General features: G+C 39.2%; 1 long non-coding RNA gene across 1 annotated transcript in view; it reads right to left on the reverse strand.

The window, feature by feature from the left end:
• The window catches only part of LOC145996513 (uncharacterized), a 78,645-nt gene extending 67,921 nt beyond the window's left edge, over nt 1-10,724 (reverse strand). The window contains exon 1 of the long non-coding RNA XR_014442788.1: nt 10,603-10,724. This is a non-coding gene — a long non-coding RNA (uncharacterized LOC145996513). The remainder of the gene's footprint in view (nt 1-10,602) is intronic.
• Between the last annotated feature and the right edge of the window lie 16,787 nt (nt 10,725-27,511).

Here is a 27,511-nt window from a genome sequence, read left to right on the forward strand (position 1 = left end):
GAACTTGCCCCATAAGGAATTAAGGCAGAGTTTAGCCAGAGTACGTTTTCCAGGATTAACTTCTATTCTGTTTTCTTCCAAGAGAATACCCTCCTTATCGAAATATTCCTGTATGTATTTCTGCTTATCCTCGTCGTTTTTACACCATGAAGGCCAACCGCTCGCTTCCTGTTTTATTTTCAAGAAGGTGTTGACATAACCAGAAAAAAGTCCTCCAGTTTGTGTGACAGGGTCGTACATGGATGTTTCATACTTCCACACTTCCGACACGGTCAGCACTTTGTAGCCTAAACTGCAAGCTTTACGCACCTCGGCTATGACCCAAGTTCCTGAAAGTATACGCTGATCATCGGAATGGCTGCATGTACCTTCACATTTTAATCTAAAAGCACATTCCTTGCACAATACAAACATCAGTTTTCCGTGCATTTTTGTAGGTAAAACAGGATGTAAAAGGGTTTTCGGTGGCAGAATAGTACATTTGATGAGTCCCTCCATGTTCAAAACCTCATTTACCGGAGGAATAGAATTTCCTAGAAATATTGTAGGATGTCCGACAGGATAGGCACAGTATTTGTTAACATAAGGGTACAAACTTGTAAAATCGTTGTACTGCAATTTCTCGTTTTCCTTGATTTTGTAATAAGTCCTGACTGTTTCAACTCTTCCTCCATATAAGGCGTCTCGTGGATTCAAAGGAATGCAGCAAACAATAGGATGTGTCGATAGATATCTATTCAGTTCAGGATCTGCTTTCAATATTTTGTTGAAATCGCATTCCCACATAGTGACGACATGGTATCCTTCAGAACGTAAAGCCGCAAGTTTACGACATGTTGTCTCGTATCTGAAGGCTGCAGTGTTCAACATGTCACTGTGTTTCTGACTGTTACTATCCTGATCGGTTTCATCGTCATCTTTCGGATACATATCCCTGTTAACGGATATGCAACGTTGACAACCATGCCAGTAACAGCCCAGGGCCTCATACACTGTTTTCGTCTCCTCGTGATAACCGTCCACTCTGTAACGTCCTCCTATGACATATTTTTCACGAGTACGTCCGCCGTGAAGAAGTATTACATCATTCTGTTCTTCAACGTAGGTTAGCCATTTCAATGCAAACTTCGACATCTGATCTGCATGATGGTAACCTCCTTTAGGAATTATTCCTATAGTGTTAGCAGGCATAAATTTCTGTCTGTAAATTAGTGAACAGGCTGATGCTATTGTGAGGCAATCCTTGAAAATGTCTATTTTGCATATGTCTAGGAAATTCTGTCTCAGCTTCAGACATCCTTGTCTCAACAGGGTAACATCCTTGATGCAGTATTGGAGAAGTTGGTTTCTGTTGTTGAAAGGTATGTTTCGCATGCATTCGACGTCATACCAAGACATGAAACGGTGTTGATCTTCAACTGTTTTCATGTATTCATAACCGTATGCAGAAGGAGGAGGCATCGGTCCAATGTAATTTCTGTTCTTGTAGGTGTTCCACAAATGCGGATAATATCCTTTCTGAACAGGCAAACCGAAAAGTTTCGAAAAGCCTGCAAGATTTGTCTGAACGTAGTTGAGACTGTCCACAAAATGAAGATTTTGGTATGTCATGCTGATGATTTTGGTACCATCTAAGATGACACGAGGTTTCATTTCTCTCTCCAACATTCTCCGTAATAAAAATGTACAATCGTAACCTCGTGCATTATGTGCACAGATGATTATGTCGGAAAACTTATGCTGCAATTCCAAATAGGACAGAAATGTGTCTACAGGGTCATCCCAGAATATAAACTCTCTTGTTCCACAAACAGAACACGGAACTGTTAAATCCTCTTTTTTGTAACATGCGTGACAGGCCGTCTGCACCACGATAAGATTCGGAACGTGAAGAAAAGTTTTTTCTTTCTCAAAATAAGGAATGTCAGTGTAGCATTCAAAGTCGTAAAACACAAATAGAAATTTTGAGTTCTGTTTAGGTTTCGGTATAGACATGTAACAGAAATGATTTACAGGTTTCACACAATTACATACCGTACAATATTTCATGTTGCATCTATGTACTTTCTCATATCTACTGTTCGTGAGAATAATTCTGAAACATCGGGGACACTGTTGGATTTCGCTGCAGACAGTACCGTTTCGGAACGGTGTAGAAACATGATTTGTGAAGCAGTTCTCATTTTTGAAAATTCTGTGACATGTCTGGCATATTCTGCGAACCCCCTGTTCAGGTACACACGGTGGAGTTGAACGGCACATACAACACAATTGTTTACACAGATGGTTATGAGCTTTTTGAAATATGAGTTCGTTACACCCGCGACATTCTTGTTTTGCCGCAAATGCTCCAACACGGTTCACTATTACATCATAATGCTGTCTGGTATTATCATAGAGAAGGTATATAAATTTGGAAGCGTTTTCAACCAGTCCTTCAAACAAAACATCTTTAACATCACGAAGATTGTTGTATACAATAATCTTATATTCAGGGAGAACTTGCTGAAATTTTCTCAGTTCCGGAATTCCACTTCCAGTACACGTATTGTCTGTCAGATCTACATCTGCTTTTCGCATCAGTTCGAAAACAGGTTTAAGAAGATTTCTGTTTCTTCTATATTGAGTATAGGACGGGTCTTTATCAGCATGGGCTTTCCCTATGACCAGAGCTTCAGCTAAACAGAGTGGTTTTTTTCTATTCGGCACACCGACGATACTTCTTTTTTGAGTGCTTAACATATAATTAGGTAAACAATATGTTCGATTACCCCCACCTCCAACAGGTATATTGACATGGTCTGCTCGTAAAATTAAGCGATCTGTAGCAGTGAAGGTTTTTGCACTTTGTAGTATTTTGTACATAATGTTCCACACCATATCACTATGCAACTGATCACATCTATGCCACCCGATGTAAATATCTTTCACAGTTGGGTCAGATATGTTAGACAAAGTTAAACCTATTTTGTCTTCATCCTTGCTGTCTTTTTTAACGTAGGTGAGAAGATTTTGAACACCTTCGCGAATCCAAGTGTGAGGATCGACATTTTCTGGCGGGTGTGAGAAACTGAATTCAACACGTCGTCCCTTGGAACGGAATTTAGGATATTCACGTTCTTGAATGTTATGTAATGTTATATTCCCTATCTGTTCACGAGACACTGAAGCACGTTTCCTTTTCTTACCTTTCCCATTTGATGGCTGTTCTGCTGGTGGGTCCGGTCTCCATGACGGTCCTGGCAAAGGCTCCGGGTGTGATCTGGATGCAGCGTTTGTAGAAGTTCCTGTGTCGGATGCCTGCGCCTTCTTGGTGACTCGGGATACAGAATCAGGTGTCGACGGGGGGCCGGGGGACTCTTCGGGAATATCTGTCCATCCTCCTCCTGAAAGATCGGGTGCGGATGTTGTCACTGTCCTTAGTAAGTGGTCATACTCCTCGACCAAAGAGATATTTTCTCCCGCGATGATTTTCTGCGCAATAATCGCCAACACTTCCCGTAATTGTGCAGATGTTGTGTAATATCCGTCACGATATAGCACTAACAGATCGTCAGCGGATAAGTGTACGTCCATGATCGTACAATGATTATTTCACGAAGACTGTTTTGTGGAGAGAACGCTGTTCTTTATATACGCAAACATGACGCAACAGTTATCTCCGATCCTAACGGTTCTACTGACCCTATGTGGTTATCCCGGAAATGATTAACAGTCTTCACCACATGTTTTCCTCGTTGATATCACTATGTAACGGTTTTCTTGTTTATCTGTAAACAGAGGAAACAGGATGTAGATAAATTCTTAACGAAGGAACGTGTGAAATGTTTATCTATCGACAAAGGAAGAAGGACGTAGATAAGGAAATAGCTCGGCTCCTAATTGAGCTAGACCGGAAGTGATGACAATTTCGTAATCTGCACGTCGAGACCTTTCATTAGAGTGGTCGGAAGGGGGGTCTACGATTGAAAATAAAGAAACTAGGAAACCGCTGGTCCTAGAACAATGAAACCTGGTTCACCGGAAAGAGGACTTCATTCCGAGTCCGACAAGCTATCAATCATCCTCCTACCTCAATTAGGAGCCGAGTTACAGCGATTTTAAGTTTTCGAAAAAAAAAAAAAAAAAAAAAAAAAAACGGAATTTTTCAAAAGGCTCTAGCTCCTCCCCTAATTGACGTAGAGCGAATCTGATTACATATTCGTAATCTGCACGTCGAGACCTTTCATTAGAGTGGTCGGAAGGGGGGTCTACGATTGAAAATAAAGAAACTAGGAAACCGCTGGTCCTAGAACAATGAAACCTGGTTCACCGGAAAGAGGACTTCATTCCGAGTCCGACAAGCTATCAATCATCCTCCTAGCTCAATTAGGAGCCGAGTTACAGCGATTTTAAGTTTTCGCAAAAAAAAAAAAAAAAAAAAAAAAAAAAAAAAAAAAAAAAAAAAAAAAAAAAAAAAAAAAAAAAAACGGAATTTTTCAAAAGGCTCTAGCTCCTCCCCTAATTGACGTAGAGCGAATCTGATTACATATTCGTAATCTGCACGTCGAGACCTTTCATTAGAGTGGTCGGAAGGGGGGTCTACGATTGAAAATAAAGAAACTAGGAAACCGCTGGTCCTAGAACAATGAAACCTGGTTCACCGGAAAGAGGACTTCATTCCGAGTCCGACAAGCTATCAATCATCCTCCTAGCTCAATTAGGAGCCGAGTTACAGCGATTTTAAGTTTTCGCAAAAAAAAAAAAAAAAAAAAAAAAAAAAAAAAAAAAAAAAAAAAAAAAAAAACGGAATTTTTCAAAAGGCTCTAGCTCCTCCCCTAATTGACGTAGAGCGAATCTGATTACATATTCGTAATCTGCACGTCGAGACCTTTCATTAGAGTGGTCGGAAGGGGGGTCTACGATTGAAAATAAAGAAACTAGGAAACCGCTGGTCCTAGAACAATGAAACCTGGTTCACCGGAAAGAGGACTTCAATCCGAGTCCGACAAGCTATCAATCATCCTCCTAGCTCAATTAGGAGCCGAGTTACAGCGATTTTAAGTTTTCGCAAAAAAAAAAAAAAAAAAAAAAAAAAAAAAAAAAAAAAAAAAAAAAAAAAAACGGAATTTTTCAAAAGGCTCTACCTCCTCCCCTAATTGACGTAGAGCGAATCTGATTACATATTCGTAATCTGCACGTCGAGACCTTTCATTAGAGTGGTCGGAAGGGGGGTCTACGATTGAAAATAAAGAAACTAGGAAACCGCTGGTCCTAGAACAATGAAACCTGGTTCACCGGAAAGAGGACTTCACTCCGAGTCCGACAACATATCAATCATCCTTCTATCTCGATTAGGGGCCGAGCTATTCAAATTTGAAATATCGTACTCAACATGGGTGCATAACTACTTATATAAATGCGAAAAATTTAAACAGCCGTCCTGCCGGTCCTAATTGAGCTAGACCGGAAGTTATGACATATTCGTAATCTGCACCGCAAGCCCTTTCATCTGAATGTAACATCAAAGATCTCCGACCGGAAATAAAATTTAAACAGTCGTCCTGGCGGTCCTAATTCAGCTAGACCGGAAGTTATGACATATTCGGAATCTGCACGGCAAGACCTTTCATTTGATTGTAACATCAAAAGTCTCCGACCGTAAATAAAGAAAATAGAAAACTGGCGGAGAATGAAACCTGGTTCATCTGAAAGAGCATGTTTTTCTGAGTAAAATAGCGTTTGAATTATCCCTCTACCTCAATTAGAAGCCGAGATATTCGAATTTGAAATTTTCAAGGTCAAGGTCAGGTCAAAGGTCAAGGTCAATCCCAAGGTCAAGGTCAAAGCTTAAGGCCAAGGTTAAGGTTAAGGTTAAGGTCGAAGGTTAAGGTCAAGGTCAAAGATCGAGGTCAAGTTCAAAAATTATATATGTCATATATTATATATATATGTTATACTTATATATATATTCCCTGTGAAAGCTTATAGAAGTTCGGATCCCACTTTCAAACTGTAGGTCCGATCCCGATTAGCCTTACTGTGCATTTTCCTGTGAAAGCTTATAGAAATTCGGGTCCCCCTTTAAAACTGTAGGTCCGATCCCGATTAGCTTTACTGTGCATAAAGTGGACTTATACCCCCAAACCCATTATGAAACATATATAACCAATATTATAAAATACATCTTTATTATGGGAGACACCTGCCTCAACTAATAACATCCATATTTGTAGACTTTTCCTGCCGATCGGTTCATAACATTACATTGGGGAAACAGAAAGAAGGAACTTTATATTAGAACAGTTTATCTCAACACTTCTCGACAGGGCTGTCAGAGAGCTGTATATTTAATTAGACCCTTATTATTTTTCTATCAGAGTCTGCCAAGGAATTAACCACATGCAGCGATTAGATATCTCGCAACTGTTGACACCAACTTGATATGATACTGCGGTCCAAATTTCCCGGATATGCCAATTAGCCAGCAGTGACTTCATCTCGCAAGTGTTGACACCAATTTGATATGATAATGCAATCAGAGTTTACCGGATATACCAATTAGCCAGATTCAGCAATCAACTTACTATCTTGAAAGGCGATATGATACTGGAATCTGTGTTTGCGGCAGCTGCATATGTTTCTCTACGATCATTTCACACTTTGAAATTGTTAACGAAGAATCAGAATGGAGAACGGGGACGATGTAAGTACCTTATATTAATTTCATTTTGTCAAATAATAAGTTCATATTTACACATCGCAATCTTTATTGGTGTCGATCATCAGTTTACAAAATATATACACAGAAATTTTTACACGTAATGAAACTCTACAGGTGAGTAATTATATAATATCAGTGTTGCAACAAATCAATAGTGCCGATCATCAGTTTACAAAATATATACACAGAAATTGTTACACATAATGAAACTCTACAGGTGAATAATTGTATTGCAACAAATCAATAAACTTCCCATCTATCTCTTCGCATTCCACCGCAGAAAATTGAACAGTGTGTTAGTGTATTAGTAATGTTAGTTCTAGCTGTTCAATTTTCTCTTTTTCAAAAGCTCCACCATTCTCTTCTCCATTCCTTTCTCCTCGTCCCCCATTTTCTCCTCTTCTTTCTGCTGTCTGACACCTTTAAATAACTCCATCAATTCAAAGCACACTCGAAGAGATAGATGGGAAGGTACATACTGCCCACGTTTTATATTTTCGACGAAATCCCCGAATGCCGCAGATTTTTCTTTTTTCCCGATTATACATGAAAACATTTTTATGAGATTGTCGATTCTTACTTCCATATCTTTGCACACTTCTTCCAGATTTTTTAACAGATCTTCCGCTAAGTTGTTTTCTTCGCAAAAGTCGACGTAACACGCAATATGTTTCTCCGCATGCTTAGCCTGGTTCTTATTCCATAGGCTTCTTCTTTCTCCCTTCTGATTCTCGTTCTTAAGGTCAGCATACAAAAGGTCGAAATCAAAAGGTAACAATGCCATCTGAAAATAAAAGAAAAACTGTTATTTATGCACACGTCAGTATTATACAATTTACATCGAAATATCTTTCTTTTCAGCAACAATGGATGAATTTCATAATAAATTATTTGAGACATGTTACAAGAACCGAAATGGAACAGGCCGTCGCAGATATCCGTCTCCTCTATGATGGTCGGAAATCGACGTGTCGGAGGACTCAAACTTCGACTGAATTGATCTTCAACCTTGAAGATGCTAGAAAGAAAATCATATTTTCTGCTTAGGTCACTTCTTCTTACAGGATTAACACTGTACTCTGATAGCTCCTCAGGGTCCAGAACACGACCTTTCACCCCCAACATTACGCCTGTCGGGTCTTCCAAACCTATGCCACTCTTGAACCATTTAAAAATTTCGTTCAACGTCAACACAGACTCTCGATAATGTTTTCGGAACATCTGCATCAACGTCGAAACATCGCAGTAATCTACAATCATGTACAGGCTGTGGCATCCTACCCGATAGAGACGTGGAATTTCGTCATTTAACAATTCTTCCAAATTTTCATATCGAACCAATTCGATTCCTGAAACAACACGATTCAGTCTCTCATCCGCCATCATCAGATATTTTTTTACCTCACATTTTGGAGGAACATGTAGATAATCTATATTTACATGTTCCGAATTTAATTCCGATTCGTTCTCTTGGCATATACAGTCAAATGACGAAATTCCTGACAATACGGCGAAAGGTCCTGCATTGTACCCGTGAGCAACTATCTCATCTACCACACGGTTCGACCACACACCGTATGGTAGGTGGCAATATACCGGTGCTTTTTCGTAAATAAAATGTGTCTCGCATAATCCATGTCTACGGTTCTTGCAAAAATACATGTTGATCGGAAAACCGTCACTTTCCATTTCCATATATGTTTCCGATGGTAAATCTTTATTATAAAAAGTAACCAATAGAGACTCCCTGTACCTTACAGGAGCATCGAAAATTAATAATTTTGCACCGTTATTTACAGCCTTCTCTGGTTTACCAGACTTCATTTTTCCTCGACCAGAAACCGTAACAGGATATGCCAGACACATCGTCTCACCTGGAGGACGTTCCGTATATCCATATAAGGGATTGCACGTTAGATTCTTGAACACAGACTGCTTCCTTTTTCTCAAAGGTTCACCAGCACCGTCGATACAGTTTCGCTTACGCTGTTTTTTTACTTTCTCGTATGTATGATGTGCCGCATTTTTTTCTTCCCACGATTTACGAAATTCTTCCTCACTGATCCAGCTCGGCACATCCGTATTCTTTTCCGTACTCACACCTGGACGTATCGGCGGCTCTGGTGAACATTGAGAAGTAGGTAGCTGCCTACCATCCGTTACCGGTTCAGGTGGGGATGACTTTCCAATCATCCCACCGACAAATGACAGCATCCAGGATACGAAACCCATCGTACTCACCTCGGAATACAGATTTTATACCTAGCTCGTCCAGAAACAAGTGGCAGCAAGGGCGTCCAGGAACAAGTATCAGCAAAATCGCAGATGATTACTACCTGATAGCGTACAGTCTGTCGAACTGTGTAAGTGAAACACGGTAAAACTTCTTATATACCTACCTACCCCTCCTCAAATTCCCTGATATTCTCTGCGCATTCTCTCGCGCAAGGCATCCAACGCCCACGTGCCTCGTCGGTCCTCCTCTTTTCCCGGTATACTATGAATCTCCACCTCCTCCGAGAACACAACTTTTTTTATTCTATTCACGTGCTGCCTCTCGGAAACTTTTTTTTCTATTTGCCCGCTCTCCATTCCGCCACCTACTAACGTATCCTGCACACAGTCATACCTTATCAGCGTTCCCACAAACTTTCACACGCCCATTCCAAGAAACATCCGACATGTCCCAACACGTGTTCCACAATCTCTCCATATCACTTCAACATCCCAACACATTTCCTTTCCAACTCCTTTATCTTCTCACCCCCCAACCGAAACGGAAACCCTTATCATCATTCCCAGAAAACTAACCGTAGTCACCTCCTGATTAACAACAGGAAACCTCAACCCATATCAACATTCCCAGAAAACAGTCACCTCATTATTAACAACAGGAAACCATCTTATCAATTCCCCAACCGACTTTTCCTCCTCCCCCCAAACCGTCACCTCATCATTAACAGGAAACCATCTTATCAATTCCCAACCGACTTTTCCTTCTCCCCCCAATCAAAACACTCCTCACAAATTAATCACAACCCATTCAATGACGTCACACCAATCAAATCACTCCTAACAAAATAAACCCCACCCATTTATGACGTCATCACTCAAAACCAACACCCTTGCTTGCCCACACGGCTTGGTCATCAATTGATCTTTGATCGATCTTTTCCAATCAATTGATTTATCGACTTCAACGGGGGTGAATAACTACTACTGCCCTCTATATGCTGAATATCGAACTCACTTGGAGCATTATGTCGATTTCTGTCTTGGGCATTGCTCACATAATGAACATTGTATACCTTTTGGGGATATCGTGACTCAAACTGCATGCAATCATAATATGCAAAACTTTTTTTGAGCACTGTATTTATGGTTCTTTCATCCTTAGCGAATAATGCCATGTCATCAGCAAATCTTATGCAGTTTATTCTTCTTCCTCCCAATTTGACACCTCCTGTGCCTTGGAAACAATTTTTCACTATATCTTCTAAATAGATATTAAACAAAGTAGGCGATAGGCAGCATCCTTGTCGTACTCCTCTTCCAATTTCACAGCCTTCTGTCATTTCGTCTCCTGTTCTCACTTTAACTCGTTGATTCATCTATAAGTTGCTTAGAAGTCTTCTCTCTTTCCAATCTACACCAATAATGAAGTCATAGATAAATGTTTAAAAACTTGCTTGTACAGCATATCTAGATCAGGGGTACACTTTATGTAATGGTCTCATAACTACTATGTTGCAAGAAAAGAACCTCAGCAGAACCGAAAATGACTGGAGTGTACACTAGTTAAACATGGATAACAGCTTGTCTTGTATTCGTTAACTATAGAAACTATACTATGTACTAACTATAGTTAGTACAAATACACTAGCAGCTCATATATTTACCTGACTCTAGGAATAACGCCCCTGGTTTTCCCATGGCTACAACTGAGAAACTATGTCACTCCTCAAGAAAAGAAGACTTGCCTACAAACACCATTAACATTAGTAAAGGATGTGGCTGCTGAGTGCTTTTCTTGGTGCTCTCGTAATTCAAGTGGTGAACATTTTGTTGTTTTTAATGCATATTTTTCATCCTTAAAAGCATCCGGTAGCAATTGAATGTATGCATATCCGTTTTGCCCTTTTTCAATTACATAGATTGAAAAAAAAAATGCAAATTTGACGATTTCAATAGTGCCTAGAATATTGAAGGTCACAGCTTCTTCCGGTTAGATAACAGAATCGAGGATGAAGGCAATTGATACTGACGTACATATAAAGAAGAAGCTATTTATATGTTACCTACTATCTGAAGAAATATAAAATTGCCTTTTGTATTTCTCAACAAATCGAACAGAAAAACTTTCAGCAGAAAAAAAAATGTGTCTGATTTGTTACACTCGCACATAATTTACAAAATTCAATGTTTGATATGTTAATTATAAAAAGAAACGCTTGCAACCACATGTGTCACAGTATGACGTCATAATTTGTTTGGCGCAAGTTTGTAGTCTGTTCCGATGGTTATTAACTAACCTAAAAACATGTGAACTATTGATTTTTATGGCTGATGTAAGTAATTTTTTTTTAAAAAATGTATGATTTAGTTAGTGTACTCAAGCAATGTTTTGAAGATTATTATAGTTTTTTCACGACGAATTTAGTGAGTGCGGCTGTGTGAAATTAAGATCAGCAGAAGTTTAATGGAATCCTGATTGTGTAAGATTAAGATTTTTTAAAGAACCCTTAATTGCTTCCCACGTCTGAGGTGGCCTCATAGTAGGCCGGAACGTCTTGTGTTCTCCAAAAAGGAGTAATAGTAAGTATATTTAATGATAAAGACCGGGAACGTAACAGATTATAGCAGCAGCTGATTGGCTCAGAGTTGGCTGTTCTTCATTTTGCCCCGCATAGTTCGTCAACTTAACCACCCACTTTGAGTGTGCTTTACATAACATTGTTGCCATGATCGGGTGTACTCTATTCTTGTAGCACAAGTTCTAGCTATACAGTGTCCCAAAATAGTGTTTACACTCTTTGAATGTAAATAACAGGAAGTATGAACTTTTTTATGTCACATATCTTAAAGTTATAGACTATCATTGGCATAATTACATCGTCTGCAACGCTACAGACGAGATGGCGGGACCGGTATCCCATTCTACACCCTCGATTTCTTAGGCTTATTTTTTAATATCATCATGAAGATTATGTGATGCTAATTATGAAGAACAAAACTTTGGAGCGCGGAAACAAGTATTTACGAATGTACAGCCGTTTGAAGTTGAGATATTGTCGTTTGAAATTGTTGAGTCTAAATTTCCATCGATTCCGGGCTCCACCCCTGGGGCGATTGACCTCTCGCCCCGTACCGCTACCGCGGCCCCGCCTTTATCTATAGAGTCTCTTTTAAAGGCATGCTAGAAATTGGCCGCAGTCACCTGCCCCCCACACTATTTCACACTGTTTTCCGCATTGACACAAGAAGATACCAAAAATGAAGGCTAAAATTAAACCTAAGAAGGTAACTTACCTCTTTTTACCAAGGCCAGGCACTGAATTGCGGGTCGAAGTTAAATTTGTAAGACCAAAAATGAAGTAACTCCTAAGTTGAAAGTCCTTGTTGTCCTTTTCCACAGAATACCACCCTCTACTCCCTTCCCATCATAAAAATAAGAAGTCGCAAATTATCCCATCCCACAAGTCATTTATAAAAAAACAACCCTCCCCTTTACGGCCTGCAGTTGCCAAAGAGAAATAATTAATTCCAATTTCTGAAGTCGCATAAATGAAATCCAATGTCTGAAATGTCCAACCCGCCAATATATCACACAAATAACATATAGCAATCTCAAATGTTCCCATTGCACAAGTCAATCATAAGAAGAAAATGGAAGAAAATCAGACGTGCGCCTGTGACATGAATCCATGATCCGAAATCTTCAGACTTGCGCCTGTGACATGAATCCATGATCCGAAATCTTCAGACTTGCGCCTGTGACATGAATCCATCATCCGCCACCATGGAAGCTCTGAAAAACCTTTTTGACGTTACGCAAGGAATTTTTTTTTTTAAAAGAAACGTAAGTTTCGTAGCACGTAGAAGGAAAAAATTATCTTCCGCGTTATTTGTAAACACTGTTTGTTATGAGGAACTAAATATTTTCAAGAAAATATTTGAAATGTGCCTGAAATCGAGGGTGTAGAAAGGGATACCGGAGCAGAGATGGCCAGGTCGACAAACAGCAGATATGGTTTTCACGGCATGAGAAGCCACACTCGCATGTCACATGTTATCCAATGTCCGTGGAGAGCACAATCTTTGCTCTTTCTCCTACCCACTCTTACCCGCCTCTTAGAACAAGTTTACCTGCTGGCTTGCCTGCGCCAACGAGTCGACTTGCGTCTTTATCCGGGTTCCTCTTTGCGCTTACAAGATAACTGGGCATTCGACAAGACCCGAAGGCCTGCGAAAAGTGTTGCTTTGGACGATTCTTCTCCACTTGGACACCTGCAGCCAGTTTTGCCTACTTACGTAGCCAGTAGCGTACGCAGGATTTCATCAAGGGGGGTGTTATTTCTAAAACTTTTTTCCAAATTCACATTGCCATTGTTTTATTATACTTTAATTAAATAATAATAATCACAATTAATTAATAATACTTATAATTAATTAATTAGGTAAATTAATACTAATAATACTACTAATACCACTACTACTACTATTAAGTAGTAGAGATCTACATAAATATAGTATTTATGAAAACATTAGAACGAAATTACTTTCTCGTCATTCGATTTTTATCAAATCCTGGGAGCATTTTTTTTTGTTTCTTTGTTACGAAATAATTGTCTGGTCAACGAGGTGAGACATTTTAAGTGTGAAGAAAATCCATAAAAACAAGAAAATATATTAAAATAAATTGAAATATTCAAGGTATGGAACTCATCCAAGGAGCTGCGATGGTCGGGTTGGTAGAGCATCTGACAACCACGCGAGAGATCCGGGTTCGATTCCCGGAATTAGTCGGAATTTTTCCGGCTTCTTTCCCGCATAAATGTCCCTGATAATTCACATCTGAATTATCTCGCTGTTCTTACCAACAAAACGTTTTGTAATAGTTAAGCTTATTGTCGTTTGAATAACTAGTCAACAAGGTGAGACATTTTAAAGAGATAAGACATCAAACGTGCTGCGGTAAACAATACAATGGGAAGGCGGACTGGTGACTGTATTCTTGTCCGCCTAGCCTTTGTCTATACATTAGCCTCTTACAACGTACCAATAACTTTATTTAGTTAATTCTCATTGTTCACACACACAAAAAAAATACATGTTCGTTGAACACTGGCGTACGTAGAGGGGTGGCCGATGGTGTTCCAGCCCCTACCGAAATTTTGAGAAAATCAGAATTTTCAAATAAAAATCCGTTAAGAACTTTAAAATATCGAAATGTGTAAATGCGAAACCTCTTTTAAAGTGAATCCCGATTACCATTTTTGTATTTGAATACAATTTTAATAGACTGAAAAGCTCCAAAAATACGAAATATTTTATTATGCATCCTGCCCTCCAAAACGAAGCCATGAGCTATCCACATTTACTATTCCAGTCCCTCCCGAAAATAAAAATCCTGCGTACGGCAGTGTATTGAACATTGTTGCAACTGAGATACAAAACAACTTTTTTCTCTTTTAAATCATAGTTACCCTAACCTAACCTCATAAACTCGTGTTTATTTTCAAAGCATCACTCTGAAAGACGCGTGTGTTTGGAATGCTGTGCTTTTCTCCATGGTGCATGGAAATAATAATGCAAATTATCATTATTAAAGTAGTAATAGTAATATTATTGTCCCAGATCTTTGACTGTGAAAATTGGTCATTTAATTTTTTTTCCACAGCATTTTTCATAATATTTCACAAGCTGAAGGGGGGGGTTTAAACCCCGTAACCCCCCCTTGCGTACGCCACTGTACGTAGCTCCTAAATTACTAAGTGCTAAGAGGAGCTATCTCATCGGAGGAAGATAAAGTTACTTAGTTATTTAATTGCCAGGAAATGCACATCACATTTACAGCTTCATTTACTGAAAGATCGAGCATGCAGAAAACTCCGTATCGAAACTGCTTCTATTACACGGTGTCTTAACCTGTTTCACAGAACAACAGAGTGTTGGTAGCGAGATAATAAGGATGTATTTTGAATCCTTGGTGGTCAAGCGCGTTAAATGGTCGACTCATGATATCGGCATCGAACGTGACATGTTTGAGTCCTGGCCTGGGATTTTCTTAGAGTTAACCTTATTCATCATGTCAAAGGGTACTGAAATTTATTACCAATAAAGACACTTGTGGCGGCGTATTGGTTAATTTTTTTGTTCTTTTTAATTTGCGTCGTTTTTCTGCCACATTTTGGCTAATCGAGACGATGAGGATGAGTGATGATGATGAAATTGAGGAAGGGACGCACTCAAAGAACGCCCATGCGCAGGAAGGCATTAGAATGTGGGATTGTAGGTGATGATATCTTGAGTCCAGTATTCAACGTTCTCGGCCACCGAAGTGACAGATGGGAATAATTCTCACAAAAACGGATTTGGGAATGTGTTAATCGTTTAATCATTTCTGCTTACGGAGCTTTGATTCCTCTTTCTATGTAGTGGAAATTCATTTCACTTGGCAACACTACAGTTTCTACGCGATGAAAGTACGTCACGCAGTGAGAGGGGCGTGCATTTGATTGAAGGAACTTGCAAGGCAGCCCAGGAGTTCGGGTACCTGACGGGTCTGCAATACCTGGCAAGTGCCATGTGGGCAGGTGGTAAGGCAACGTGCTCGAGCGAGTGTTGAGCAGAATGTTTGACGTGTTAGGAGCGATCTCTCGCAAACGGGTCTGTCCCAGGTCTCTGTCCGTGGCTTCACAGTTTCACAGAGGTACAAATCTAACGGTGTTAAATCGGGAGATTTGGGTGGATATTCGACACTTACGTTGCTCCAGAGAAGATTTGCTCACCTCTGCCACTCTGTATGCACTAATGCCTACTGCCTCGCAGGCTGTGACGGAACAAAAAAACACAGAATGCCTACATGCGTTATCACACAATCAACGTAGACATTGCAGTTTCAAATACAAAAGGTCCCGTCATGTTAACTTTAAGAAACACTCTGTTATATTTGTTTAAAGAGTGTGAACACCATTTTTGGACACTCTGTATGTATCTGGAAAATTAGGTCCATTTCCATACAATAATGTCGGAGTTATGAGGCAAAATATATTAACATCGTCAACTTGTCTCAAGTTCCCCATGGCCTCCCCGAAGGCGCAGTGGTAGCGTCGTCGCCTTGTAATCAAGGGGTCCCGGGTTCGATACCCGGTGGAGGCACAAGTGGTTCGGATCCCACTTTAAACTGTAGGTCCAGTCCAAATGTACGTTTTCGGTTCGAACTTTATTGTCCGGATACATTCATTGCTGTGTATCGAGTGTTGTATCGGTATCCCTGAGGAACAAAAAATGGTCAGAGATACACACTTAAAAATCAAGGACTCCACTTTGATGCCACTTGGTGAGATGACACTCTGATCTGGTGCAAATTGAAAATCATGGTTTGAACTTACTTGTGCAGCATATTTCGACCAGGTTTGAAGTTTTGTGAAACTTACCATAACTCAACTAAACGCCAAATCCCACGTTACTGGATATCCAGTAGGAATGTCATAGTTGGCGCTGAACTGGCCACCTGGTAGGTGGAAATCATGGCCGCCGGGCTGGCTCTTTGAGTGGTTTTGAAGAATAGGACATGTTCTAATTGCAACTGGCTTGCCTCGACTGGATTCTGTGGAACAGCCAATCAGAGCGAAAGTTTAACCATGTGAAGATAATCTGTGAGTTCGCAAAAGGAAAGTTTTTGTCTGTGGTTTCCGATTGTTGATTGTTTTTGTTCTCTTCTCGATAAAAGAAAAAGTAACAGAGATGATGAGCATTCGTGTTCAGTTCATTAATATTTAGATATTTATGCAAGGCGATGAGTTGTACTAGACAAAAGTCCGAGAGTCGCACGAGTTTAACGCGTTAAACGAGTTATGGTAACTGGCTGTCCCGTAAGTGTTTCCGTGCGTTTCGTGAGTTTCATTATGCTCTCCCAAAAGTCGCATTCGTGCAAGAACGAGAATTCACCAAACGCACGGCCAGGAGGCTGGTTTGTTCCGTGAGAATCGTCTGCTGCTTCCAGACAACGGCGCTGATGGATTCAAACTGCAATAGTTCGGAAAATGTATATAATTTTAACAGAAATGAAGCAACATGCACAAGATGAGTGTCTATAACCGTTCTTATAATGTGATTAAAATGAGTAACAATGCCCACAGTAGAGTTTATTTTTGCCATAAGGACATTCCTTCCGCTGACGCCATGTGGAAACTTTCTCTAAACAAACTCCGCGCCTGCGCTTTCGCCTAGAGTGTCCCATAAGTCTGTAAAATAACTGGTGTCACCAGATTCACGAGCCCAGTTATTTTCGTTGAATGCGTTCGTTTCGTTAAGACTTTCGGAACGCACCCATGATTAGCCGATAATGAAAATCCTGAATATTACAAGTGTATTAAATGTTTGATATATTTAGTTGAACAAAATATATATTTCTTTTATGAATGAATCCTGCGAATCTCATGTATGAATATCCATACCCGAGTTCATTGAAAAGCTTGTTCAGTACGCATTAATTACCATCTTTTCATTCGAGCCAATTTCTAGTCCATCCTTTTCTTTTTAAAATTTTTAATACAACAGCAATTCTCCTACAACGTTATTCAAATTGCTCTTTCATCTTTTTAGATTCTCTGCTCTGCGTAATGTCCTATGTACGGTAACAAGCAGCAACAAGGTAGCCAGTCCAACGCCAAGTAGTTCATTCCTACTGAAAATCCAGTTCCGTGTGATTCGGCTTTAAGTTGCAAGAAACTAGCGCATCAAAACTGCACTTGTTAAACAGGGAAACCAGCTTGATAACTAATTTATTTTCCTAATTAGTACAAACACACTAGGAATTAGTACACTTACCTAACGCTATGAAAAACACTCCTAGATTTCCCATGTCTACTACTTATACTCTAGGAAAGTGTGTCCCTGCTGAAGTAAACTTTGGCTTGTCGATACACATTTTGCTGCCTTTGCACATGATGTGCCTAATGCTCATTTCATTCATCACTAAATGTATACGGTGCCATGTATTACCGTTTTGCTCTTTTTCAATTACATACATACCTAGATAGATATTTACAAATTCGACCACTTCAGTAGTCGAAGGTTACATCTAATTGATCACAATCAATCACTTACATATGAAAACGAATCTAGCGGCCACCTAAATTCTGAAGAAATGCTTACTTAATTCTATGCATAATATAATTTAAGTTGAGTACTTGATTTGGTATTTCTATTCAATTCGTGTGAGTTTCGTAAGTAAAAAGTTAGTTTTTGTGTGAGAGTTTGTTTCTTAATACAGCATGCTCAGTTCGCTTCAACGATAATTGGCAAGTTCTTCTGTGTGATAACAATTTAGATGATAAGGTGTGTTGAGGACATCCGCGATGGCGCAGTGGTAACGTCGTCGCCTTGTAATCAAGAGGTCCCGCGTTCGATACCCGGTGGAGGTACATAGCGGTTCGGATCTCGCTTTAAACTGTAGGACCAGTCCCGATTAGCCTTGCTGTGCATAAAGTGGACTTAAAACACCAAATCAAATCATATAAGGTATGTTCATCAAGCTAACTAAATCGGTAATTTTCCTGCTTCTATTAGAGATATAACATGAACTTAAGACAATCTGAAGAGAAAGTATACATACACGTCGGTACATGCTCTGTGTAGGCGATGGGCTTTTAGCTTTTGGTTTTAAGTCCTTTTATGCACCGAATGGCTAATCGAGGATGGACCGAAAGTTTATAGTGGTATCGCAACCATGTGCATCCACCGAACCTATGTAATGACCTTACGGCGCACTAAATTAGTGAAAAGTCACTGAGTGAAGATTTAACAGCGAATGAAATGGGAAGCTTATTTTCTACGCCAGCAGTGAAAATACTGCCGAGAGATATTTTAGCAAATATACGTGTTCAGTTCGAACTTTATTATCTGGATTCGTTGCTCTGTGTCGGATTTTATATCGGTATCCCTGAGGAACATAAAATGGTCAGAGATACACATTTAAATGTCAAGGACACTACTTCGATGACACTTGGTGAGATGCTCCTCTAACCTGGTGGCATCAGTTGGCACCTAAAATCCTAGTTTTACAGTACTGATTGCTCATCTGTCGTCTTTCGACATAATTTCAGAGGTTAAGATTAAATTAAACTTGCAATTAAAATACTGACAACACGTAGTAGTAATGGCAGCACTAAGTTCCTACGCGTCAGCAAAAATTCGATGCGGATGGTGTTATGTTACATCCGGTGGTAGCGGGGTACGAGCGATTTTAATGTTGAGTCAGCAGAACGTGACTGTTGACATTGAAGACATCGGAAGCGGTGGGGGGAGGGGGGTCAATGGATTTGTCACGTTGTTTCTTGATGTATGCTAACCTAGCACGTGCGTATGTTTGTGTGTGTGTGGAGGAAATGCGCGCGCAACCATTGCGTATGATTCAAAGACATGAAGAAATGATTTAAAGATGGCGCCGAAGGTGCTTTACCCCGAAAGCTTAGCGGCTAAGGTTATTGCTCTGTAAAACAAGAGGCATCGAGGGTTCGATTCCTGGTAGAGTCAATATTGATTGATTGATAGATTGAGTTAGTTTTTTAAGTCCGTTTTATGCACGGCAAAACTAATCAGGATTGGAGCTACAGTTGAAAAGTGGTGATTCGGACCACTATGTGCCTCCACCGAGTATCGAATCTGGGACCCCTTGATTACAAGTCGACGATGTCAATATTGAATGGTCTCGATTAGCCTGGGTGTAAATAAAGGCAACAAAATGTTTGAGTTCGAAAATCGAGTTGGGTTAGTGGTTAATGTTGTCACCTGGCAATGAAGAGGTCGCGGGTTCGATTCTCTAGGTAGTTAAATTAGGCCAATTGTTTAGTCCCGCCATTATAGGTCCCCGATTAGTCCATCTGTGCATAAATAGTGTTTGAATAAAATCAATATGGCGGCCTTGGGTTAGTGGTTAATGTTGTCGCCTGGTAATGAAGAGGTCGCGGGTTCGATTCTCTAGGTAGTTAAATGAAGCCAATTGTTTTGTCCCGCCATTATAGGTCCCGATTAGTCCATCTGTGCATAAATAGTATTTGAATAAAATCAAAATGGCGGCCGCGTTTTGTGTTTAGCGGCGGCGGCGGCGACCGGGGCGCGGCGCGGCGCGGGGGGCGGGGCGGCGCGGCGCGGGGCGGGGCGGGGCGGGGCGGAGCGGCGCGGGGCGGGGCGGCGCGGGTGGTGTTTTTTATTCCGCGAGATGTTTTAACCAAGTGGTTGAGGGTTCGATTCCCAATGTTAGTGAAAATTGGATATTCAATTGTATTTGTTTAAAAGTTCCGATTAGCTTTTTTGTGCACAAAGAGAAAATGAACTAATTGGAAATAGGATGTTTATGCTGTAATGAAAAGGTCCCGGGTTCGATTCACAATGTCAAATTGGCTGATAATGATGTTTTTTTTTTAAAAAAAAAAAGAAGTGTGTTGAGTCCCCATTAGTATTTAGGCAGGAACAGATATTAAAAATCAAAACAAAATGCCTTTTGATTACAACGCAAAGACTTTACCGCTAATGTATAAATATAAATTAGAATCTGTTGTTTTGCCGTGTGGGGCCCCAGTACCGATTAGCTTAAATGCATAAAGAGTAGGTAAAATAAGCAAGATGGCCGTCACTATTGTTTTGTGATCAAAGAGGAGTCACAGGTTCGATTCAATCAAAGGAGGCAAGATTCTATGTTTCAATTCCATGTAAAAGTCTAAAGTTATGTTTCGATTAACCTCAATGCATAAAGAGGAATTAAACAAAAACAAGCAAAATGGCGACAGATGTGATAAAAGAAAAATTGAATTAGTTTTTTATAGTGACAAGAAAAAATAGCGAATCATTGTTAGAAATAGAATGAAAATAAAGATACTTGCCTTTGCGTGTCCAGCGCTGTGCAGAAAAGCTCTCATGCTTTATCTCCGACAAGTCCACAATACACATTTTTTTTATTGTATAGTTAATTATTAATGTTGTTATTAACACAGATTCTTACCAGTGTGAAGAAAAGCTCTCATGCTTTATCTCCGACAAATTCACAATACACACTTTTTTCATTATATAGTTAATTATTATTGTTGTTATTAACACCGAGTTTTACCAGTGTGAAGAAAAGCTCTCATGCTTTATCTTCGACAAGTCCACAATACACACTTTTTCATTATATAGTTAATTATTAATGTTGTTATTAACGATTGTTACCAGTAAAAAATATAAACCATGAGGATTTTTAAAAGGGTGATAAGTGAAAAAAGCCAAGACATATATTTTATCCCTGTTTATTACCAATATTTACAAAATTCAAAAGAGCCGCACACACACACACACACACATACATATGTAAAATGTTTATATTGTGTCACCAGTTTATCAGCATGTTATTTAACAAGTTTTTATTCTTCAAGTTTGTTCACTCACCCACATAAGGAATTGTGTCACTATCATATCCATTTTCTGCTGCAACCACTGAATTAAAATGTTTCACTATTTTTTCCACAAGCATGTTCTCGCAAAAAACAAACACTTCTTTGGAAAGTCTTTTTCCGTCGATGTTTTGTATAGACAAAGGCTCAGGTTTTGTACATCCATGTAGATGGGAAAGCACAAACTTCTCCTTATGACATGCATGGACAGGGGAAATATCTGTGCAACCGAAACATTGTTCGCGAAGGTCGAGAATGCAAGATTCCACACAGTTTCCAAAATATGATTTCAGATACGGCGACACTGTTTCACACATAACTTTCGCATGCTCGATGCACACAAATATCTTCATAAAGTTCCGCCACGAACTTTCTGCGATGAACACTATCTCCAGGGAACCGTAAGCTGGTTTCTTCCTTATAATGATCTGACGGCGATTGTACAGTGTGGTTATCAGCAATTCATGTTGCTCACTTAGTGGGTAGGAAACACGAGGCTGCTCACCTGGAATAGCGATGTAATTGTCGATTACTGGAAACAATTCCTGAAGAGCGTGCCACTCCTGCAACTGTAGTTCAACACCTGCCGCCCCGCTTCTGTGTAGCCTGACCACAGGTTGGAAATCCAGATGAGAGGAAAGTCCGATTGAGATAACTTTTGTTTTCGAAGCATTCAAATAGTAGACGTGATCGAATAATATCGACTGGCGTATAAGATTAGTTACTTGTTTTTGTTCTTCAGGTAAATGCTGATCGCTCTCTTTCTGAAGAACCCCTTTGAAATTAGTGTACGGTTGAAATCTTTTTTTCAACGGCATCGAAACAGAGGATTCCATGACTAAGAACTGCGAGATACTGCATGTCGCAGCGTGCAGGTATACATTTGAAGAAATGCGTGGGTGTGTTTTTGAGACGCATGCGCGCGTAGCAAACCAAGCATGTGCTGGACAAAAAAGGTGGAGGGGGCGGGGCATTACAAAGATCAATGGTGAGAGAAAAATCAGCAGAATATCATAAACGTCATATTGAGAAAATATTGAATAACAAATATTAATTAATTTAATTAAAGCATCAACCGCATTGTCGATCTGAAATTAGGTTTATAGACAGGGGGCAAAATGGAAAATATCGACGATGTTCTAGTATTGGATTGTTTCTGTATTTCCATCGGTATAATCCTCCACCACATTTGAAGCATACTGTTTTATCCTCTTTTTGAATGTAAAATAATCCTGCTTCGGACAGAGCTTCTACAAACGGGAATTCTTTTGATTGCCAGTTTCTGAAAGAGGACAATCTAGCATTGAAAGATCCCATCTCTGGATATTGCGTCATTGTTCTGTAAAGACACAAAACAAGATAAATATTATAAGTAAGCTGTTGTAAACTGTAACGCTACAAAATTATTAATATACTATTAGGACTATATGTAACTTGTATAAAATTTCAAACAGTATTTACTGTCAATATTTTCTAGTATACGTACCGAGTATTATAAATTTAATTTACGAGTCAGCAAATAAGTTGTTATAATATTGTCGTTTTTTATCGGTACTGGGAATAAAATTTGAAATTTATGCATGGGTTTACCAGAGGCTCTATGGAATAAATACAGAAAACAGTAATGCCCACAGTACACAGACCCGTAACTTTGTATCTGATGAGTGTTGTACGTATAGAATTTAGAGTTATTTTCCAAAAATCGCAAATGGTTATGCACATGTGGAGGTTTTCCGTAACTATCAAAAAATTCCCCCCGGGAGTTACTGTCTATGTAAATTGCTACCCAGTGCTTCCCGGGGCTATCTTTGGGATCTGTATTTACAATCAACGCTGCTGGTAGTTCCACATGTACAGGTAATTCATTAGCTGCGAAAACACCAACATGATGATTGTCAAAGGCTCTATTTGATATTAACCCGTGAAGCAAATTTAAAGTCGACAGCATTGCTGGACACTAAATAGTAATATTGTGCAACTCACCTTTTTATACTTCAAAGTAGACGGTACACGTCACAGTAGATTCCAGAACCAATTTGATCTGGGCCACCAAGCTGTTTATCGTTGTTGAAACAATGGAGAGCTATCTAACACAACGCTGATGCTCGGAATATGTAGGCGGGGTTTACAAACGCGCATGCGTACAATGCTATCTGGCATTTGATGTGCTGTTGTAAAATGAATTTTGTACTATAAGAAAATTGTCTGTATGTGTGTGTGTATATATATATATATATATATATATATATATATATATATATACAGACACACACGCATATTTATTTATTGATGAAGTGTATATATATATATATATAATACAATACAATATAATATATATATATGTAATTTGAAGATAGAACATATCAGTAAAATCTAACAACTAGAAAAATATTCATAACATTCGACTTTTATATTATATGTAATTTAAAACATTCTTCACAGTTTGAGAAATGGAGTGCTTGTGGAAACACCCGTTCTCTGCAATATTGGCTGGTCCATCAGGATGTGGAAAGACATATTTTGTGAAGCATTTTCTCCAGTGTTTACCCCAAATGGTAAATGTAAAATTCAACAATATTTTGGTGTGCTACGGGGAATGGCAATCTGCATACAATGATTTCCCTGGTTTTGTACAATTTCGGGAAGGAATGCCTAATATTGACCAATTTGTGCCAAATTCTGGACCTCATCTTATTATTATCGATGATCAGATGAGGGAATGCGATCAAAGAGTCACAGATTTATTTACAAAAGGGTGTCATCATCGTGATATTAGTCTTTTCTTTATCACTCAAAAACTATTCCATCAGGGAAAAGGGAATAGGGATATATCTTTAAATAGTCATTATATTGTATGCTTCAAAAATCCAAGAGACAGAGCCCAAATTAATTATTTATCTAGACAAGTATACCCGGAGAATCCAAATTTTATAAAAGATGCATATTACAATGCCACCGCTGAACCCCATGGATATTTGCTGTTTGATCTGAAGCAGAACACTCCGGAAGAAGTACGTTTTCGGTCGCGGATATTTCCCGACGATGATATCAATTATGTATATATTCCTACAAAAAAAGCAAGCATAATCACTAGTCGTTTATTCTGTCATCATAGCTCCAAGAGTGAAACACGCTAAAGTGCTCCAAGTTTTGTCGGATGCTAAACCAGCTCTTCGCACAGCGATATTACAAGCTGCTGATTCTTCCTTAGTTAATTCAATCTGTGAGTGTTGTTACAATGTTCTAAAAGGGAATGTTCCTCTTTCAACACCTCAGAAAACAAGATTGAGCCGGTACAAGAAGGTGATACGTAATCTCTCTGCCAAAGGACACTCTACAAAGCAGAAGAAACAGATACTAGTGCAACACGGAGGATTTTTACCTGCGTTATTAGCCCCTTTAATAGGAGGTGTGTTATCAAGTTTATTTAAGTGAAAAAAAAATCTGAACATGGAGCATGCCAAAAAAATGGTTATAATACCTCAAGAATTTATGGATAACATGAGACATCCTGTTATGTCTGCACCGTCTACATCCTTATCGCAATTGGATCAGGATATGCAAGTAATTTTGAATCTCAAAGGTCTTTCGGATGATGAAAAATGGAATCGTTACAGTATTGTGCTCCAAAAATTTCTGTCTATTACTCGAAAACAAAGAGAACCTGTGTCGCTACCGATTACAGAATCTACTGAGAAGTTGACTGATATGAAAGAAGAAATTCTAGCTGCTACACCTAGCATGTATCGTAGAAAAGCCGAACTGTTGTATGAACGTCTTTTACATAATAGTAATATTGATTGGGATAAATATGGGGCAGTTTTTATTAACAATAATAAAATTGAAGGCTCAAATATTGTCGATCTAGTATCGGATATAATTCGACCACGAAAGTAGTGGTATTTGTGGTAGGGACAGTGCGGGAAAGTATGAACCCCCCTCAAGCAGATTTGCTTACACTTAAAACTAGCTCAACATGCCCATATGAGCTTTTTGCTCAAGTGTGGAACCCAGCCTAATCCAAGATTTTTGTAAAAATGCCCTCATGGATTCCATGAGAAAGTATGACCCCCCTCAGATTGATTTGTTTACACTTACAAAAGGCACTTCTGTGAGATTGTTGTCCATAAACCTGTCAAAAATATGCCCCTCTTGATATTTTTTTGGCCACACTTAAAATTAGGCCACCCACACCCACCCACACCCACCCATACCCACCCACACCCACCCACACCCTCATATATTCACTTCCGGTCTACTTCCGGTCCACTTCCGGTCTACTTCCGGTCCACTTCCGGTCTACTTCCGGTCCACTTCCGGTCCACTTCCGGTTTGCCTACTTCCAGTCCACTTCCGGTCCACTTGTGGCCAAGTTGTGCCCTATTTCTGCTTTTTTTTATCCAGCATAGAGTTTTGATTTGAACCCCAAGAAATTGTATATAAATACCAAAGCCAAAAATATTAAGTGTATACACACATACACACATACACACAGCACAGTGCTGAACCCAACTGATATTTTTTATCCAGCATAGAGTTTTGATTTGAACCCCAAGAAATTGTATATAAATACCAAAGCCAAAAATATTAAGTGTATACACACATACACACATACACACACACACACAGCACAGTGTTGAATCCAACTGATATTTTTATCCAGCATAGAGTTTTGATTTGAACCCCAAGAAATTGTATATAAATACCAAAGCCAAAAATATTAAGTGTATGCACACATACACACACACACACAGCACAGTGTTGAATCCACCTGATATTTTTTATTCAGTATAAAGTTTTGAATTGAATCCCAGGAAATTGTATATAATAAACAACAACAAAAATGCCAAGTCAAAAATATTGTAATCAATGCAATAAAAATATATCCAGCCCCAATTGGGCCAAGCACCAAAAAATTTGTAACCCGGACAAATACAGAACTCCCACAAAAATTTGCCCCAAATGCAAAAGAAAATACAGCATGGAATATTTCACATATACACATAAAGGTACTTGCTCTGCACAATCATCAACACAACCATCTACTTCTGGTCTGAAAAGGAAGCACGAAGCACCTGTTAATGCTGGACCTGCAAAGCAGCCACGCTATGCACCCATCCGTAGCAGTTTTAACGGTCAATTAAGGGATCACCGGTTTGAATCAGAGCCAAGATGTGGAATTGAGAATTTTTTGAACAGTATAAATCCTAATGTGCAGGCAATTCTAAATGCACAAAATGGGTCTTATAAGCTGTCCCTCAAATTGTTTGTACAATATAAGAAGCCAAATGGCACAAAATTTACACAGCCCCACATAACAGAAACTGTACCTGTATATTCAAATTCAAATGCAGACACAATAATAAGCAGATTGATGGATCAATTGAATATTAAACACTCTGAATTTGCAGCAAAAGAGTCTGGATGGAGCCTATGCGGCTCTCCGCACAAGTTATATGTTAATATTTCTGAATTCAGCCCATTGCGAGGATCTACATATTTGCCATTACCTGCCAATATCAAAAACAAAAGAGCCGTGGTTAATATAAAAAATAATGACCAGAAATGCTTTTTGTGGTGTATTTTAGCTGCTCTGTATCCAGTTTCAAGAAATCCTGAGAGAATAACTTATTACAAACAGCATGAACATGATTTTGACGATGCAATGGAGGGTTTAGAATATCCAATGTCTGTTCAGAATATTGATAAATTTGAAAAAAGAACCAAGCACATCAATGGCAAACAATTATCTATTAATGTATTTATTTGTTCCACTGGCAATTGCCCGATAGCACCTCTCAGAATCAGTACACTTGATGATGAATCTGCTGTTCCGATTGATCTGCTCTTAATTGAAGGGGATGGCACATATCATTACACTCTGATAAAAAATCTTGAAGCTTTAGTGAGAACACAACTAGACAAATCCAATACAATATTCAAGTTGTGCAGAAGATGTTTAACTGTATTTGATGGTAGAAAAATGGTGAATGGTGTTTGTGAAGAGAATGCAGAAATTGCTAAAAACAAGTTAATTGAGCATCTGAAATACTGTGGGAACCATAAACCTGTTCATATGGTGATGCCCAATCCAAGTGAAAATTGCAAATTCAAAAAGTTTGAAGCCTTGTCGGAACACCCCGCATATATTGCC

This window comes from Lepisma saccharinum, chromosome 12, assembly GCF_977018435.1.
Source record: "Lepisma saccharinum chromosome 12, izLepSacc3.1, whole genome shotgun sequence".
Taxonomy (NCBI): domain Eukaryota; kingdom Metazoa; phylum Arthropoda; class Insecta; order Zygentoma; family Lepismatidae; genus Lepisma; species Lepisma saccharinum.